Source organism: Ambystoma mexicanum, chromosome 6q (genome assembly GCF_040938575.1).
Source record: "Ambystoma mexicanum isolate Mex_15411 chromosome 6q, UKY_AmexF1_1, whole genome shotgun sequence".
NCBI classification, from domain to species: Eukaryota; Metazoa; Chordata; class Amphibia; order Caudata; family Ambystomatidae; genus Ambystoma; species Ambystoma mexicanum.
In genome coordinates this window covers 606,611,002-606,629,626 of record NC_090937.1, presented here as the reverse complement: position 1 = coordinate 606,629,626, position 18,625 = coordinate 606,611,002, and the positions used below count along the sequence as shown (strand labels likewise).

The following is an 18,625-nucleotide window of genomic DNA, read 5'->3' as shown; positions in this document are numbered from 1 at the left end:
ATATCCCTGGGTTGTAGGTATTCCCAACTCATCACTGGAGTACTCTATAAGGACTTCTAGCTTCAGAAACATGTGCAGGGGGTTTGGCCTACCTGAGGTGGATGTGTTTGCCTCAAGCTGGGACACTCTTCTTTTGATCTACACGTCGAGAGCCTGGTATTCGTTAGTGGTGAGCACAAATGCACACTTGTCCTCTTGGCGGGCAACCCTCCTCTTTGAATTTTCCCTGTCCCCTCTCATCCAAAGAGGGTGTTGCTGTGGAAAAAAAGCGAACATGCTGAAGTCTCCTGGGCTCCTATAACACCAGTTGAGGGGTTATTTTTCCAGCTCCTTACCGGAAATAGAGATTGCTTGCCCCTGGAGTTGGTCCCCCTTTCCCCCTGGCACCTTCCTGTGGTTTCTGATGGTCTCACCTGCTCCTTCCTTTGAGCATTTGGAGGACCTGCCCCTTATCCTGTCCTAAAAGTGCCTCCTCCTGGTATCTACTCCCTGCTCTTCATGTGGCCCTTCCTCAGCCACCTCTCCTCCCTCCTTCTCTGCCTTTCCCCTGTTTTCCCCAGACAAGGTTTCTAGACAAGTCAGATCTATGAAAGTCTCATCAAAACAGGTTCATCCCTGTTCCTCCAAAACCATCAAGGACCACATTGACTCCCTGGCTCGTGCCATGGCCAACTTCTGGAACCACTCCTTCGCCACTGGAGTCTTCCCTTCCCCCCTGAAGCACTCCCTTGTGCACCCTCTTCTTAAGAAACCCTCTGCCGAACCGTCCTGCCCAGCTAACTATCGCCCAATCTCCATCACTCCTTTCCTGGGCAAACTCTTGGAAAAGATGTCCATCTCCCAGCTCAATCTTCACACTGAATCTGTTGGTTGTCTCCATGATCATCAGTCTGGCTTCAGAGCTGCCAGAAGCCCGGAAACTGCTCTCCTGAACATCCGTGAAGAGCTGCTCTCCAAACTCGATTCCAACACCCCCTGTGTCCTCATCTTACTTGATCTCTCTTCCGCCTTTGACACGGTCAACCATGCCATCCTGCTGAACTGTCTCCATGATAACCTGGGGATCACCGGTCAGGCCCTTGCGTGGCTGACTTCTTTCCTCTCTGATTGACCCTCCCAGGTTCCTCTTGGGTCCTTCCTCTCCTCTATGTCTATCTCTTCCTGTGGTGTTCTCCAGGGGTCTAACCTCTCTCCCTGGCTGTTCAACCAATACCTGGCACTTCTTGCCCACCTCATTGCTGCGCTCTGCCCCAACTTCCAATGCTATGCGGATGACACTCAGCTCATTTTCAGGCTACCCTCAGCCACCTCTTCTCCCTCTCTCATCTCTGACTGTCTGTCCTCCATCCAGGAGTGGTGTGCCACCAATGATGTCTGCCTTAATGCCATTAAGACTGAGATTCTCCTCATCAGCACACCCACACCCTCCTTTCCTGTCACTCTCTGGCCGGCCTCTCTTGGCCCTCTTCCTTCTCTCACCTGTGAGGCTAAAAACCTTGGGGTCATCATGAACTCCACACTCTCCTTCTCTCCTCAAATCTCCAAAGTCTCTAAGAAATCACACTACCAGCTGCACCTCCTCAGAGGTATTCTTCCTTTCCTCTCCTTCCCCCAGAAGCTCACTGTCTCCAGAGCTCTGCTTGTCTCTAGGCTGGACTATTGCAATTGCCTCTTTCTAAATCTGCCTGCTTCTACTCTCCGCCCACTACAACTCATCCAGAACTGGACTGCAAGACTTGTCCTTGGCCTCAAGCCCAGGGATCATATCTCTCCAGGACTTAAATCTCTGCGCTGGCTCCCAGTGGCTGCAAGGATTAAGTTCAAAACCCTCTGCATTGTCCACAAGGCCTTCTGGGGCATCAATACCGTCAACTCTCTCTTCCTAAATATCTTCCTTCTCAAGCTCTTCGGTCATCCGCCTCCAACTCCCTCAGAGTCAGTCGCTTCTCCAAGCAATGAGTTTGTGGTAGATCTCTTTCTTCAGCTGGGGTCTTCCTCTGGAATAGCCTCCCTGCCTCCCTGAAACTTGAGGAGAATCATCTCTGGTTCCGGAAGCACCTCAAAACCTTTCTCTTTGCTTCTGCTTTTTCTCCTCCTCTCCCCTGCTGACTTCCTGGCTAAAACTGAAACTGCACTGGTTACCTGGCCACCATCTGATCACGGGCCCAGGTCCCCTCCCCCGCCAGTCGCGCACGTGCACTGCCTTTCTGGCAACCCTCGGTATGTCTGCACTTACCCTTGCACTTGCCACCTGCTGGCCTTACTTTTGCTTATTGTTATTTATTCTATTATCCCATGTACTGCACTCTCCCCCTTCCCCCTTCCCATGCACTTGCGCGATCTGAATGACACCTGGGCTAGTAGGATCATTGTCTGTCTTTCCTCTGTTCTCCCTCCCTTGCCTCGTCGCGCCTTGAAACACTTGTGTATAGGCGCATTATAAATGCCATATCATATCATATTTATGACTTCTGCCTGCAAGCATGGTCAACTAGTGGCCATGATTTCTTCTGAACCTTACCTGTGGTTTGTTCCCGTAGGTCTTGTGTTTCAGCCTTCTTTCTTTAGGCCCAAGGTGTTCTCTGATGCTCATATTCATGGGAATTTAGTTGTTCCAACTCTACATGAGTCATCTGAAGACTGACTCCTCGCCCCTAACCCCTTGGATGTGGGAAGCGTGGTGAGACTTTACCTGGATAAGACGGTGGATACCAGACAGGGCAAAGAACTGTTTGCCACCTTTTGTCTGGGACAGGAGGGGTGGACGCCTACTATATCAGCCCTGAGCAGGTGGATTAGGATCATCGTTACCACAGTTTATGAGGAGTTTGGTATGCCTCCCTTGGGGACAGTATAGTGTACATTCACCTATGTCATGCATGTTTACTAGACATTGTTCAAGGGTGTCCAAGTGGGGGGCATATGCAGGGCCGCTACATAGGCGCCCCACTAAAACATTTATTGATCACTACACATTGTACCTGGGGCTGCCCCTGCAGTCTTGGAGCTCAGCAGTCCTGTCACGTGTTAATGGCAGATTTTCACATTATAGAGTGTTGTAGTCTGCCCTGCATTGGTTTTCTGAACTAGTTCTGTGGCACAATGTCCCCTGCTTACTGCTTTCCACTACTTCATTTGGTAAGGACTGGGAAAATAAAGAGGGGGTAATGTTGATATTACTTGCCATTAATCCCCATTAATCTGAGTCCTCCTCATTCTAGACCTAGGTTCCTCACCCGCACCCCGGCCACCCTTTGTGGATAATTGCTGAGGGGCTATTGCTGGATTATGGCAGGATGAGGGTGGGTATGTGGTGCCTTTGTACCCTCTCTGCACCAGGGCAAGGGTCTGCGGCCTGAGTTTTTTCATTGCTCATAGCAAAATGGGTTCTCTGGCTTGGGAGATGGATTCCCCACATTGTTAGGGATGGGACATTGTAATTGTAATTATAATGGGATTACCAGTAATTAATCTTGACATTACTTCCAGTTTGACTGTTCCTCATCCCAATACTTACTTTTTAGGTATCCACGTCCACCATTAGAACCATTTTATCAACAGTTAGATGTCCCGCTCCATCTCCCTTGAGGTATATAATCCCTCCCATATCCCACAATTCTTATTTATTTTCCTACTTGGATAATGGGTCCTTTTATCCCAATAGCATGCAAAAGGCGAGACGTAAATACTGTGTCGAGGGAGAGTAGGACAAGGAGTAAATGAAGATTACTAATAAGAAATGCAACCATTACCTCCACGTCCCTCTTCCTTGTCTCAATACATTTTTAGAGATACCAAAGGGGCCTTTGAAAACCCAAACAGACTGTGAAATATTGTTGAAGCACCCCTCTTAATGAGTTATCTGACCTTGAATGTCCCATTTCCCTCAGCAGAGGCCCATCATCAGAACTCTGCACTGCAGGAACAGAAGCCCAGCCAATCACTCTGAGCACAGAACATGCCCCGACAGCAGGTTGCCAATGAGGCAGCCATGCCTCAGGTCGATGCTTCGGGAATCCGGCTGGGAGAAGCCTCCCTCCACTCCAGCCACCATTGAAAGACATTAATTAGGAAAATAATTGGTCAAGATCTAAATGTCTTGCTACAACCATTCTATGGCCATAAGGATGTCCAACTCTTTTGCAGAGCATGCTATGCCTTAGAATACCATTGCACCCTCCTGAGATCACCATGATGCAAGAAGGAACTTCGGTCTAGGATGCCCCTGCCAAACAGGACCAGCTACGCCACCTCCCGGACTACATGGAAGTTAGATAAAGTCTTTCCTGAAGAGGGTTTCACAACCTAAGACAAAGCCTACCGCAACTGTTAGGCAAAGGCCTTGCTAACAGCAGCCGCTAACCCCCTGAGTGATAAAATAAGCCCCAGGCCCTGTTTTCAGGGCAGAAATTCCAGATAATGGACTCTAGGTCCATACAAGAGAAGTTAGTAGCATTCAAGCACCAGGAAGAAGTCTCACAGGAGAACCGCATGCTGAGCTAAGGACCCATATGAGAAGAAACCTTTTCCGGGTTCTTGTGGACAGGGTTGACAGTGTCCCCACATGCACCTCACGTCAATTTCCAAGCCCCATATTACACCTGTGCAGATGCATTCTGCCTGCCCCTGGACAGAGTATGTAACCAAGAGAGATGGTGACCTCACGCCTCCACCATTTCCATCAGGCCCGGAATTCGCTGTTACACCAGGAAGTTAAAGCTTTTGAGGCACAGACGTACAATGGAAATATGGAAATATAAACCCAGAGCCACCCCTTCTCTCCATCTCTGTAGTGAGTTCTCCTGGAGCTCAACAAGACCCAGGGAGGAGGCCCCAGCACCGAACAGATCTCATAGAGGATACATGGTATCAAGCACATACAAGAGATACACATGACTGTCGAGTAGGTCTCTTTCAAGAGAATTGCTGTCCGATAGCCAAAGTTGCCACTGGGTCAAGGCTGAAACTGAGTCTACATCTGCACACGAGGCTCTGCCGTGAATAAGAAGGGATCAGCACTCAAATGGAAAAGGAGGAAGTCACTGTAACCCTGAAGAAGCCCAGGAATCCAATGCAACCGAGACATTCCCTCCAGATATCATTCCAGATTGGTTCATACTTGAATAGATAAGGAGGTGAGTGTTCAGTCTATAGCCATTCTGCACTGTCCAAACTGACTGTGTAACCTTGAAGTAACTCCTTCTGACGTCGTGAAGGACATTGAAAGCTCCCTTGACCGGTAGAAAAATGATGCTTGTTCAGTGTTGTGGCGTAAAGGAATGTAAAATGCAGCTGGTTGAACTTGGAAGGTGGGGAGGCTTGGGGTTGGGCAGTTGGAGTTAGACATTAAATGAGGAAAGAACTACTTGGTGTCTTGGAGTTGATATTAATATGATAACTAATATATGTGTGAGCTAAAATACAACATTCAGTATCCACAACTAATCTGTGAACTCATCAAAGGAAATTCCTTGAGACTTTGACGCAGACTATCACGTACCACCCAGCCTAACGCAGCAAGATGTAGGTGAGAATAGCCATTCATCTTATAACTTTTCATCTCTTAGGACCAAGCATAAAAATAGCCCCCAGGATTATCTATCCGGCAGACCCAGAGAACTGAACTGATCCACAGGGAATCAGAAGGTGTCTCAGTTTAACCAGCCGTAGGCACGGGTGAAGGACAGGGCCGAACCGGGCCTAAAAGTGTCTCGGGCACCAATGAAAACATTTCCCACAGTTGCAAATGGCAATTAATTCCTTTTGTGACACTGTTTGAATAGTACCCAAGGGGGAGTTATTTGATAAAATGTGATGCAAATCGAGCACTTTAAAGAATTTTTATCCAGCAGCACTGGTCAAAACTACTAGCCGCACAGTGAAGTAACTTTTCAAACTGGCCCACATTTGCCAAAAAACTTACCAACTTTGACCCAAAAAACTGGGCCACACCAGCATTTTGCCTTTTTGGTTCCCCCATGGTCCTATTGCCTGTTAGGCCAGTCCGAGCCTGGCGAAGGATCTAGATTCATGCAGAGGAAATGCCATCCATCGTGACTCTTCTAACAGGCCTTGACCTGTCCATTGATTATCTAGACCCTTCCAAGTGCCGGTTACACTCAAGGATGAGTTACCCCCTTTATAATTTATCACTAACATGGGAGTGGGTCTCTCATAAACACTCTGGGTGTTTCCTGGCACTCTAAGCAAATTCATGCCCCCCAACAGGCACTCCTTGTTGACCTCCCAAGGTTGATGGGTCGAGATGCCCCTCAGCAACACAAAACTAGACCAGAGTAGTCAAACCCAGATCCCTGAAGTGTAAACATTCTCCAACTGAGCCTTACACTTGTCTCAAACACTGCTGCCTCCCTCCCCGTCCTAGCTTATAATTGCTCATCCTTTCAGCCTGCCCACTTATAATTCTTCTTTTTTAACATGCTTAATACCAGAGAACAGTTTCAAAGCGCAAGACCGGGATTCGAGCCTGTGTTGCTATGGATAAACCGCTGAGCTGAGCGATCCTCCCAGCCCAGATGCCAGACCCGAGCTACAGTAGCTGATGGTGACACTCCAATCCGTCTATGTCCAACCTCCTCCAGCTGTGAGCATGAACCATGGAAAAAAGGAGGCACCACATTCCTTTACATTTCGCTTGATCCCTTAAAGTGCTATGGCTCTCATCTGGAAGAGCCCTATGAGTCTGGGTAAATTACATGGATGTTACCACCATATATATTGTAAAGTACTTTGATAAGGATAAGGAGCATGCATGCCCAGTTACACAACATCACTGGGTTAATTGGATGGCCTTTCCAAGGATCATTATAATACATTGAAGGCCACAATATCCACATAAAAGCCTGGAAATAATGTTCTTATTACAGGCTAGCTCTAACAGCACCACTGACCCGTAATAAGAAAATGACATCACAACTGTCCTGTAATCAGTTATTATGCTTTAGTTGTGACGTCACAATGCCTGCTGCTTCAACCAACACCGTCAGAATTCCAGCTGTTGTTGCAACAAGTAATTAAAGCTGGTACAAGCTTTTCGAATTCCTTGTTTGCTAAACAGTCTTCTGTGACACTTTACATGGATTAATTACCAGGAAACTGTTTATGGTAGAATGTTTAATGTGTGCACTGCTGAAGTTTAATATATGTGAGCAAGAAGCTGCTTGCTGTTACTTATCTTAAAGTAAAACACGAATACATGTATTCAATGCACTTTATTAAAATGTTTAAACAATTGTTCAACAACACATTCAAAGCTGCATATTATTTTTAAATCCAAACAGATTCTACATTGACCATATAGAGATCAGCAAATGGAAGACCCTTCACATTAAAATATGCAAGAGCCCTGGTATTAAAGAGGATGACAGTTTGTGACCATATAAGGATATTGCAAGTCACCTAGGAGTTCAGTGACCTTACAAAATACCGTAGCTGTACAGTAGGGGGTACTTTATCCTATATATAGTTTCTCTTGCCGTAAAGTTTCACTATGCAGCTGTCACGAATTACATTGGGGTTTGCTCACTCGATACTCGGGCCTATATGCACGATGTGGTTTTATGCCCAATAGGGATGGCTTGTATACACAGTTACCAGGAATTCATATGGAAAGCTCTCACGATGAAAATCTTCATTTTTTAAAATGTTTGACGTTGCTGATATCTTCATAAACAAAGGGGTTTGTGTGCCTGCAGTGGTTTTGGAGAAGCGATTAAAGTCCATGGTCAAAGCTGTTAAATATTACTTGCAAATCAGACGAATGGAAGGTAGTTTCGCAATTCCAACCACAGGGAACTGTGCAGTGTCGGTTACAGGAATCAAAAAAGAAAACTGCCTAGCCGACTCAGACGTAAGTCGTAAAAGCATATTTTTGTATTCTGATATTGCCATACAACTAATTCCAGTCATGCGCTGACTGGGTTTACACGAATCTTCCTCTCTGCAGCAAAAGGGGCGCCCCCAAACTGGGTTACAGAACAGTAGGTAACATTAGAAAGCGTAAGCTATTCCCGTCAGTGCCGACTAGCATTGGGTTACTAGGCACACACACACGAACTAACATGTGCATTCCCTTCATGTGACGGCCTGCATAGAACATGCTGACATTTATCACAAGTCTTTTTTTATTATACCGATTCAGTAATTTATTGCAATTGTGATATATTTATTATTTGACTTAAGTGTGGTAGCGATTTTGCCGACTAGCAAACCAAGATATATACACAGACAGCAATTAGGCATTTGTGAAATCTAATCAACAAATATATAAAACAGAAATGACCTAGGATGTTAAAATACATTGAAATAGCTACAAAGCACGGAATAAAATGTGTTATATCTTGTAACGAAACATTATATTCTGTTGTAAAATATATACGCATTGTATTATTGGTGTGGCTAGTTCTATGCTTCAGTAATTCAATTTATGAAATTGAAACGAGTAGTATTTTGGAACGTTATGAATGTTTTCGGCTTCCATGTAATAATGTCCCCTCCAAAATATCGCAATGCAGATACATCACAGAGAAATTGCTGTTTTTTTGTGGAGCCTTATTACATGGAGCATGCAGGGGACACCCCTGCAACCCCCACTCCCCCTGTCGCTATATATATCGTCACCTATATAATGTCACCACAACCTTTTCCCAGCGACATTATCTACATATATATAGGGATATCATTACCTGAAACCTGTTTTCGTAGCCATTTTCTACACTGAAGGAGCCAGGGATTGTTGCAGCAGCGGACCATTTGACCGTAACATACATGTATTGGAGTAACAAACCAATATGGTGCTAATTTTTGTTTGGGGCATAACGTAAGAGATGTGTAAAAGCCTTGTGCAGGGCTTTTACGAATGTTTCTTATAAACGTCCCATTTTCATTCATTTATATGGTGGAGAGAACGAGCGGAACACAAATTGCGTTTCAAACGCCTCCTATCCTCGCCACCATACAAATGCTGGCTATCCCTATGGAGTCTGCCAGCTTTATGCATAAAGCATGCGGACACCACAGGGATCCATTGAGCACGCTATGCAGTGCGTACAAATACAATGAAACCCTTCCAGACATGTTTGCATGTTGCGCAGGGTTTAATTGTAATTGTAAACAATGCTTACCATGCAGGCATGACAAGCAGCGCTCACAATTAAACGTAAATGCTGCCTGGCATGCAAGTATTTACGTTTTCTCACTTTGCATGGCGGAGTGCAAAAGTGTAGGGAAATAGGCACTGTGCAAATGACCGAAATTTGGCGGCGGGTACCAGTTTGCACCTGAGTGCAAACATAGCAGGTCAAATTATGTTAGTGAGCAATTTGAGCTCACCGGTGTTCATGAACAGGTGTGGTCAGTTTTAGGTTATCAGTCTCAGTCCAGTAGCCTTTTAGGTGCTGGAGCAGTTCTTGGTGCCGAGCGTTAGTTGCCTTTGCCTCAGGGCTGTGCCACGGCACGCTGTCCTGATCAGCGAGAGTTCATGGGCTTAGTGCTGGTATGAGCAGTGTTACACTACCAGGGAGAGTCAATGTAGTGTTCTGTCGTCTCCTTTTGGTGTTGTGTGAATGGAGGTGCAGGGTGTTGTTCACATGGCTGAATGGTGGTTAGTAAATTCACGCCTAGGTTACTGTAACTTGAGTGTGGTGTTAACTTAAAATCCTGGAGATGAGGAGCATCGGACAGAAGGGCTGTTTCTACCGAGGCCTGGTATTTTGTCTGCTAGAATTTCATATATGGTGTGGGATTTCCTTCTACCATGGCACTGTGGTGGCTCGAAGTGCCCGGCAGAGGGTCATGTGATGTGATGCGTATTGGCACGGTTGTGTGCGTCTTGGCACGGTTGTATGGCGTAGCATGGCCTATTGAGGTCTGTGTTGATTAGTGTTCAATGCTTTGAGGTGGTAGGGAGGCCACTTTTCAATGGTCTTCAGGCATGGCTTTTTTGGGTAGGTTGTCTTTTTTCCTTGTCCCATATAGCAAGCTTTGTCTGTTTACTTTATCACATATAGCAATAATTCCGTTTTGTTAGCCGTGTGTATATACTGTTGATACCAACACTCACAGTGTTGGCACATTTGGATCTTTTACTTATTGTATGTATTGAAAACAGAATGAATAACCGCCAAGGTTCCAAGAACACAAGTTCTGCTTTTCACAGCATGAATTGTGGAGCACTGCCAAGACAATCTATAGACCTTTGCGCATCTTCTGCTTGACCAATACGATATGTCATTGTCTAAGGAATCCTCATCACAAAGTGTATGTATTCCTGTGTGTCCTATGCTGTCAAATGTGGCAAGATACAATAGATTGGCAATGCTCAAAGAGAATGGCCAGAACTGCAGGAGGCCCAGCTGCTAAAACACAATATGTTGACATCCTTGTAAGAAAAGAAAAAAAAGAACAATGCAAGTGAATTTGAACAGCACCCTAAATCAAGGCGTGCGAAGCAAACTGGACAATTATTTCACCTTGCACCTTGAGGGCATATGGATTTTTATAGCACTAGAACCCTATCTGTTGATTCAAAACAGTGCCATCACATGTACTTCTTCGAGCTCCAAAGTCAACTGTAAAAAGCTGTTAGATTTGAGGCCACAGCTGAGAAGTTGCCAGACTCGAATGAGTTTGGATTCTTCTCAGCTACCGGGGAACTCCAATCCATATTCAAGTGGGACAGACTACTGGCGTTCTTGAATAGGGGATGTTTCCCAATAAACATGGACCTGTGCAAAGATAACTTAAGAGCAGGGTCGGACTGGGACAGGAAATAGGCCCGGACACCCAAAAAAAAGTGGCCCACCACTTGCCTCAAAAAAGTGGCCCACCCCTCGCCTCAAAAAAAGTGGCCCTCTAACCATCATCCCTGAATCATATCAATTCACGACTTTACAGAAAATGCTACTTGCACTCATACAAACATACGTCCCTGCTTCTGATGCTACACACACATACAATATCACTATTGCAGTATTCAAAGGCACAGCAGCATAATAAGCACACATGAGGTAGTGCAGCACTTAGCTAAGGTTAGTTGTTGTCGCCCAGAGTGTCCCTTGTTGTCTCCTGCAATTTCGTTGTGCCACTGCCAGGATGTGTCATAGTAGCTGTTCAAATGCTGCAAGAGAGAGAGTGCTACAACTAGTGCACATATCAAACACTGCCACATGAATGGCTCTGCTTTCAAAGTATTAATACCCCTGTGTCTTCAGGCCAGTATTAAAGACCCAATAGCCTCCCCTGCCCAAATCCATCTACCCCCCATTTATCAGTCAATGACTTAATACATTGCTCACTGTTTTTTGTTTGTTTTGGCTATTAGGTCAGGTGTCGCTTTAAGCCCAAACTATTGCATTAGAGTACAGATAGGGAGACTGGTAAATTAGGAGGGACACAAAGCTTGTAGGTGTTGTTTGGTTGTTAGAAGCTGGGGGAGGTGGACGAAGGGGCTGGTGTGTGATGGGCAGGAGGAAAGAAGCAGCCTGTGTGTGATGAGAAGAAGGAGCTGGTGTAGGTGTGTGATGGGGAGGAGGAAAGAAGGCGACAGTGTGAGTGATGGGGAGGAGGAAACGAGAGTGTGGGTGGAGGAAAGGAGTGCATGATGGGGAGGAGGAAAAAAGCTGGTCTGTGATGGGGAGGAGAAAAGAATGGGCTGGTGTGCTCACAACAGTGGGGGTGGACTTGTTTACTGAGGGGGCGAGGTGGAAGCAGAGGAGCGAGGTGGCAGCTTCACAATTAGTACAAAGTTTATTTGTTTGAAAACATAAACTGCTATTTGTGTCCACTAGCATCCCTTTAATTTGCAGAGCATGCACAAGCAATGAATGCTTGTGCAGTGCACAGAAACCAAGATCACCAACCCCGTCCACATTACACAGGCCCCCCTTCAATCCACATCGTGTATCTACAGCCAGCTAGCTGTCCGCAACAAGATGTGCCCACCCCCCTTGAGAGCAGGGCACACACTTGTCTGTCCGTATTGCTCTGCAGTCTGGCAGCCCCTGCCTCTCCTCTCTACAGCACCAGCCCGTCTTCCCTCCACAGCCCACACCTGCCCAAACTACATATCTCCTCTCCACAGCCACCACCTGTCCCCAGCCACGCCCCCCCACAGCACACAATGTCACTCCACCGTATACATCTACCCCACAAGCCTTCAACTCTCCTCTGCACCCCCCAGCTCCCCAACGCCAATGCCTGCACACAGCTTCACCCTACTACCATAGCTGCTAAGGTCAAGGCAAGGCTACCCCAGAGTGGCCACGTGACTGTGTAGCACAGTCCTCACTTTTCAGGGAACAAAGCTTTGAGCTGTGGGGCTTGTATTTAGGTCGTGGCTCACAAATCCAAACTTTCCGATTGTATTTTGGCTAAAAGGCTGGCACTTGGGAGTAGTCTAAACGTCAAACTTTAAGAGGCCTAGACCTATCCAGGTCCATTTGCTTAAGAAGGTACTAAAATACTAAGATAATGCACATAGACTGTCTCCACTGTGGCACCATGTTTGAGGGAAGCCATGGTTATTATGGGGTGCTCCCTACATCCCAGAGATTCGGCTACTCAATTTTAAACAAAATTGACGTTTAAAAGCAGAGAACACAATCTGTGCAGATGGGCTGCTAAAATGTGTATTAGTTCCCGCTGCACAGTGATGCGCACACTGGCCCCAGGGCCAAGAGGAATAGAAACATCTGCCCACCTCACCGGGGAGGCTAGCACAATGGAGGCGGCTGCTGGCAGGGGGGTGACGGGGGGCATCGGACCTGGATCATCAGTTCCATGATGGACTCCAGCCGCGCTACACACTCCACAGAGCCCATCACAGGCCTGCTGCTCAGGGGGCCGGCCAGCACTGACAACATAAGAGGGGGAATGCCTGCTGCTGCCCCCCATCAGGAGTGTGTGTGTGTGAGTGGGGCGGGGGTACGGGTGCAGGGTGCTGCACTAGGAAGCGCTGCGGGCGCATCACCGAAGAGGAAGGTGCTTGAACTACTGCCCCCGTCAGGAGGGGGATGCCTGTTGCTGCCCCCCAATCTGGAGTGTGTGTCGCAAAATACTGGTAATGGGTAAATCGCTCACCTCCTCCTCAACGATGTTGCAGTGTTCCCCGCCCTGTTTTTGGCTGTCTGCCTGCTCATGGTGAACAGGTCAGCAGCGCAGCTCCTTCCACAGTGTCCACAGTGCTCAAGTTCCGAATCTGGGGTGTCTTTCGGTGCAGTTTTCTCCCCACCACATGGAGGATGCAGGCTTGGTAACCGCCAGCCTGAATGATGTTGGGAGCAGGCTGTGCTTTCCTCGCACAGGGCGCGGGCATCTGCTTGTCGCCAAACACCTTTACCATTTGTCTTGGCCCAGGGCTGTGTTCGGAGAAACCATGCTCCCATACCCGAGTCATGTTACAATTCACTGGGAGCGAGCTGGGCTGAGGTGGCCCCGCCCCAGCCCAGCGCCGCTCCCAGTGTTTTGTAAAAAAGTTACACTTCTGTGGCGGCTGGCGCCATGGCGTCTCGCACGGCTCGCGCCTACTCAGGGCTGCCTGCAGGCGGTACTCTGATCATGCAGAGCTGCAGCCTGCAGATCAATGCAACAAACAAAATGGCCCATAAGTGGGCTTCAGAGACCGGCCCTCCGCTGCTGCCCCAGGTCCTTCAAGGACGAGCAGTTGCAGGAATCTGTTACTTTTTTACAAAACACTGGTAGCGGGCCGGGCTGAGGCCAGCCCGACCCACTACCAGTGTTTTGTAAAAAAGTAACACTTCCTTCACAATCACCTAGCAGCAGCGCCATGGTGTCAGTCTCGCGCCGACTTGCTGCCCGCAGGCCCTGATCATGCAGAGCAGATCAGCACCGCAGGCAGCCCTGAGCCAGCGCGAGACCGGCCCAGGCATGGGCTTGAAACCGGCCCCTCGCCAGCCTCTAAGGATTTCGTATCAGCCACGGGCCGATCGGCCGACGGGCCAATCCGACACTGCTTAAGAGGAGCTTCCCAGACCTTTGTCGTGCAATCAAAATCCTAAATTTAGCACTACATTAATTTCCTCCACCGTGTATGATAGAGAGCCAGGCGTTTGCAGGGCTCTACATGTTTTAGGGGAATGCTACACATGTATCACATACCCTGCCGGAAGTTTCAGGCTTGCAACAACTAACAACTCAAGTCAAATCAATGCAAGAGTTGCACTTTTTTCCAGCAACCACCCAGATATCACAGTACCAGATCTCAGTGGGACATGCCTTAATAGTTGTTTTCCCTCAACCTAATTGCTATTTGCATCAGGCGCTCTAAATTGTTTTTGGTGGGAAACCAACACCTGCCTAATAGGATTACTTTGATACTTAAATATCCCTGAGGCAAAGATTGGGCAAACCCAGAGAAGTTCACCTGAAAACCAGAAAAGGGTCTGCGGCTGAAGTATATAGTAGTATTTGATACTTGACGTAAATGTGATTCTTTCTGAATTCAACAGTTATTTGTCATTTTAGGTATCCCAAGAATGAGTCCTTCACTCTTAATATTTCTGTAAATATTCATTATTTTAATTCTTTGTTACCTGCTTTCAACAAAATAACTTCTTCCTCTACTTGATCACAGTTGACAGAGATCCCAGATCCTTCAGAGCAATCAGTCTCGATGCAATTGCTGAATAGCCTAGAAGAGCTGTAGAGAGGACTATAACTGCGGACAAAAGAATATTAGAGTTTTTACTGCTAAACAGGAAGCTCATGAGATTATACATTATACCAAGTATTAGAATAAACCCATAGAATTAAGGATGGAGGAGCAGACGGGTGCCCCATCTTGAAAGGTTTCTACACCTAAACATTGTCAGTCATATTATGGATTAGTTACAGGACTTGACCTCTGCTGTCCATACAATGTTTGAGCTTGTACAAGCATATACAAGCTTAAATACAGCAAAGCATGTCACTATATTGTGAGAAATATAGCAACACCATCACTGATTCCCAGAGGGAAGCTTCTCTTTTGTGGCCAGGGAAAGCCAGAAGCTACCTGACTCTGACCCTGGGGGTGGCTATCTGTGGGAGGATCACTTAGGGGAGGTCAAACTCCAGGGAGACAGAAAAATACTGAATCTGAATAATCCTTCAACTGTAATTCTTAATGACAACCATGTGCCTTTGCAACATTTCTATTTGGCTTATTGTGATGTAGATAGAGAATTCCTAGGTTTTCATGGCCAAGAACAATATTCCCCCTCCCCGTATAGTACTGAGACAATGAAAAGGGATGGAGTAATGAGGATAACCAGAAGCGGTAAGCTAACGCTGCCTTCTAGTGTTTGGAAAATTCTAACCAATGCGGGGACAATTAAAATTGACACAGCTGGACAGAAAGAGAGACAGAGACTGCTACTGAGTCCAACTTATTCTGACGCTGATTGGGACACCGGAGGCAAGCAGGCTGCAGGACAGCACAGAGGCTGACGAGAACGGTGTGCAGAGAAACTGAGCCGAGACAAGTTTGCTGCATTATTTCTATGGGCGGCTGGAGCGCTAGAAGCAGAGGAAGCCATAGCGGAAACCAATCGGCTAACTGAACGCAGTACCGGTCAGCGGGCTGAGAGTGGAGAAGATAGTGAGATGTGAGGAACGGCAAAGCCTCCAGTCAAGACTGGTAAACCCAGCCCAGGGAGAGTGGCTGGGACACCGGGATGCTACACGGCGAATGCTGCATGCCTTGACAGCACGAGAGAGCCTAATTAAAAGAACTGGAAAAGTTAATATGAATATGAACATATTTAAGAAAGGGTCGGTGACCCAGTATTTGAAAAACATTATTTCCTGGATGCAAGCGAGAGTGAATGGAGAACGGAAAAGCCCTGGCATGAAAGTAAACCAGGCAGTGTGCGAGTTCGGGACCCGTGCCCAAGTTTGATACCCTGGCAGGAGAGTGAACCAGATGTAAGAAGAGAAGTGAGAAAACTCAGGGGTAAAAACCCCATCCTGAAATTGTGGAATAGTGATAACCAAAATAAAAAAGTAAGGGTCATACCCCTTTCAAGGATAAATAACACAGTTGCAAATGCCCTGGCAGGAGATTATACAGGGGTAGAAAAAGGATTGAGAAAGCCCAGGTGTCAAGACCCCTGCTTGCAATTGTGCAACAGTGCTATCAATACAAAAAGGGAAGAAACAGACCTGTTTGAAAGATTATTGAGACCAAGAGAACAAGGGAAGTTATAAATCTGAAAGTAGCGTAACAGGAAAGTGCACCAGGGGTAGGATTAAGAGAACTCAAAACCCCACCTTGAAATTGTGGAACAGTGACAACCAATGGAAAAGGGAGGAACCATACCCCTTTAAGGATAACGGAGAGCCAGAGAGTGAGAGATTGAAACAATCAAAAGAACTGTGTGCTTAAGATAGACTCAAAGGAGGAGTTGTCCCACTTGAAACTGTGAAGTAAAACATTGTATTAAAGGAGAAACGCAGGTGAAGAGTCGTCCCCCTGTGAAGCAGTGGACCATTATTGACTAGTACCGGCTAGACCGTGGAAGACCAGGAGAAACATAAGGGAGGGAGGATCCCTTTTCCTGGCGGAACTTTATTCCTTTTGTTTTCATCACCTTAGAACTTTATGTTTTGGAACTTTGAAAGAACGCTATAAGGGTATAGATGACAGAAATCCCTGCGTTGCACATTATATAGAGTTTAGCGTGTAAGGGTCAGTTCAGAGTTTTTGGACACAGGAAGGAGGACACTTTTTGGTTGAACATCCTGACACAGACACTCCTTAGGTTTGTTGAGGCAGGGAAACCCCTCATAGAGTTAGGGTGAGGTAGGATTTTCTTCCAACCCTTTCTTTTTTTAATTTTAATAAAAGGCTATGACCAAAAACATTTTGGGTATAGCATTGAGGGCATAAACTGCAGGACAGTATGTAATGGAAAACATTGGATATGGCTAAAACATTGCACATGGGCAGTACATTTTGTGCATAGCGCCACTCTGTGAAGACAGGAGAGTAATGAAAGGTAGCTAGATTTCACATGTGTATTGACTATGGGGAAAAAAGAAATAAATGTGTAGAAGGTAGCTCCCCAACATGTAGAGTATTGTATTGCAGCAAAGGGTACATTGAGTGGTGGCTAACACTAGCAATGTTGTAGGCAAGCACTATACAATCTTTGGAAGGAGAGAAAGCTTCTCTTAATGAGGTCTTTGGTTCACGTGCAGCAAATGAAAATGAGAATTCTAGAATGTATTTTTGTGGGGTGAACTTTTGTGGTCATCCAGGTACGGTCAAGGAGGTCTTCTATTCTTATTCTGTCAAAATATGTTTAAACATCAGGTTTGAGGTACAGACCACTTAAAGATTGGATTTCTGATAGGGATATTAAGTGACCCTAGCTTGGCCTATGACATACGTGACAGGCTGGGATCCTATTTTGCAACACAATTCCTACTTGGTGGCATTGCTTTTGGCGAGATTTGTGGCCAGTGTCACAACTGAGTGGTTTAAATATAGGACTTAAAACCAAGTTAAATTTTACTCTAGGTTTATTTTACACAACCACACAAAACCTGGAGTTAGGGTACACACCATCATCTGAGGCTTCACATGGCCTTCTTAGGCATTTCCCTACCTCCCTCCCAGGAAGGATCTGCCTTCTTGCAGGCAAACAGTCACTTGTAAGTCTTAGGGTTTTATAGTGTCTCACGCCTCTTTCTTGGATTCATGCAGTCCTTCTAGGCTTTGTTATTTCAATCAGGATGTTACAATAGTCACCCTGGACTTGATGAATACCTGGCACCACTAGCCCTGGTGCCCTGGGCAATTTGCACAGGGGTCAAACATAGATTCCTGTGCAAGTGTTTGTTGTCCTCTGGGGTTGTTTGTAAGACTTCCCCCATTCCAGGCTCTCTTGGCTCCCCCAGTCTTCTTTTCCACCACCTTGTAAGATTTCACAGGGGTCTGGGCAATAATCCGCTTTCTCATTTTCTGAGCCTTCTCATCTGCAGCTCCACTACCCTCTCCTCCCTTTTTCTCATCCCTCCCTCGGTCCCTTCACTCGCTCCTTGCCCTTCCCCCAAGCTCTATCTTTTTTAATCCTTTCCTCCTGTTCCACTCTTCTAACCCTCCTCTGCTCTTACCTCTCTCTTGCACGTGCTTTCTCGTCACTCTCTCGTCCATCTCTGCTCTTCTTTCTCTATTCCACCACTCTTCTCTCCCTCTCCTTTGCCTCTGCTCCTCCCTCTTTTTCCACCTCCTCTGCTACATTCTCCCCTTCATTCCCCCTCGCTGCACCGCCTAACTCCCTACTGCGCCTGGCTCTCCATACATCTCCTATCTGTATTATGGATTTCACAGACATTCGCTGTTGTAGCTCTGTGAACTGTGTGGCCTTTTGCCCAACTTTCCTGCTGTGCTCCCCATGAGGTGATTTCATCCCTAGCTGCCAAAGGTTTTGGGGGCAGACTCTGACAGCTCTACTCTAGGATAGGGAAGTACTGTAGATCCTTTAGGATCTACTATGTGCTGCCTCCGGTTCATGCTTTAAGGAGTGGGTGCCGGTCCCAAGCCCTCAGTGTCACCCCAGTCCCATCATCTAGCCTCTAGCATAGGACTTCATCATACCAGTCA

At 46.7% G+C, this 18,625-nt stretch overlaps 1 protein-coding gene across 6 annotated transcripts in view; it reads left to right on the top strand.

Moving 5' to 3' along the window:
• LOC138516167 (malate synthase-like) overlaps positions 1-18,625 on the top strand; it is a 494,080-nt gene that overhangs the window by 44,052 nt on the left and 431,403 nt on the right. Inside the window, exon 1 of one of the 6 annotated variants that reach the window (XM_069631092.1) lies at positions 7,789-7,870. The exons of the other annotated variants lie outside the window; for them this stretch is intronic. The gene's annotated coding sequence lies outside the window, so the exon portion shown is untranslated. Of the gene's footprint in view, positions 1-7,788; positions 7,871-18,625 lie in introns of those variants that run through there. 6 annotated transcript variants of the gene reach the window in all.